A 1806-nucleotide genomic window follows, 5' to 3' on the forward strand; every position below is an offset into this window, starting at 1 on the left:
ATACACACATACAAACACACACACAAATATATATATATATATATATATATATATATATATATATATATATATATATATATATATACATATATATATATATATACACTATATATATATATATATATATATATATATATATATATATATATATATATATATATATATATGTATGTATATATATATGTGTGTATATAATCATATATATACATATACATATACATATATATATATATATATATATATATATATATATATATATATATATATATATATATATGTGTGTGTGTGTGTGTGTGTGTGTGTATACTCATATATATACATATATAAATATGTATATATATATATATATATATATATATATATATATATATATATATATATATATATATATATATATATATATATATATATACCTACACAAATGTCATCATCGTCATCATCATCCGCTATTGATAGTCCACTGCAGGACAAAGTCTTCAGACTTAAATTCCACATCTGTTTATGGTCTTTCAATGCCTGTATATACTTCCTAATTTGCTTAGCTCATCCATCTATCGTCTTCTTTTCCTACCTATTTTTTTGTCTATGTGTTATCTGTCATTCTCGTTATATGTCCTGCCAATAAAAAAAAAAAGCCACAAATATTTTTCCATATTGAATTTTCTCTTTATGATTTGTACTTATGCCCTGATAATATTCGAATCTTTTTTTCCCGTCAAAATATAGATTATAGATGGGTTAAAAGAAACTCCTCTTGGATTTGTGATCCCTGGGCAGAGTAAATTCGATTCAAGAAGGTATTTGTGGTTTGAAATTCGAATGAATGAAAATCAAAAGTATTAGTGATAAAGCTATCATCTATATATATATATATATATATATATATATATATATATATATATATATATATATATATATATATATATATATATATCTATATATATATATATATATATATATATATATATATATATATATATATATATATATATACCTATATACTGTACATATATAAATATGTATAAATGTGAATGTATATAAATGTCAATGCATAATGCAGGTGTGTGTGTGTGTGCATGTGTGTTTTTAACTGTTATTGAGTGTGTTTGTTTAATAGGAATATTAATGCAACTAAAGAAAATACCAACATAAAAACATTGTATTTCGAAGTTTTATTTTTTGTACTCTTAAACATATAGGTTTCTTTTTGGAAGTTCGTATTATATCTATATGGATGAAATATTATGCAACTACAAAAATATTTTGTATACAAGATTGATAAAGGTTGATATTTTGTTATAAATGGATTTATCAAAAATTCTTGTGTTGCCTACTCCAGAAGACTTTGATAAATGATTTTGTGGTATCATGAATTTACATAAAATATGAACAATTTGTACAAAATATCAATTTATTTATTATGTTTGGATAATTTTGGGGTCCATCACAGATGGTGGAAGTACTGGCAAGTAAAACAAAAAATATTTTGATTGTTAGAGTCTTTCATAAGAACATCATTTATGGCCTACTATTTCTAATTCAACATCGACGCTGCTGTTTGAATTATTTCAATCATATTTGGATTTAGTTTTCAGATCTTTAAAGCCATTTTTTTTTAAATTTTAGAAAAGGAAATAGTCAACACAACTTACAAACGGCCTTAGATTATGTATATAATATCCAGATTATTATGATTAGTTAGATAAATGTTATGAAATGCATTATCTTCCACTGATAACAGCTATACATAATCAAGGACACGTTTATGTTTATATATATACAATTATCATCTGGTACAGGAGCCTT

The 1806-nt window shown here is 22.5% G+C and overlaps 1 protein-coding gene across 1 annotated transcript in view; it reads right to left on the bottom strand.

Moving 5' to 3' along the window:
- Positions 1-1081: 1081 nt before the first annotated feature.
- Positions 1082-1806, bottom strand: part of LOC137654990 (keratin, type I cytoskeletal 9-like) — a 7348-nt gene continuing 6623 nt past the window's right edge. The window contains exon 2 of the mRNA XM_068388886.1: positions 1082-1806. This exon is cut by the window's right edge and continues 1343 nt beyond it. The gene's annotated coding sequence lies outside the window, so the exon portion shown is untranslated.

This window comes from Palaemon carinicauda, chromosome 16 (genome assembly GCF_036898095.1).
Source record: "Palaemon carinicauda isolate YSFRI2023 chromosome 16, ASM3689809v2, whole genome shotgun sequence".
NCBI classification, from domain to species: domain Eukaryota; kingdom Metazoa; phylum Arthropoda; class Malacostraca; order Decapoda; family Palaemonidae; genus Palaemon; species Palaemon carinicauda.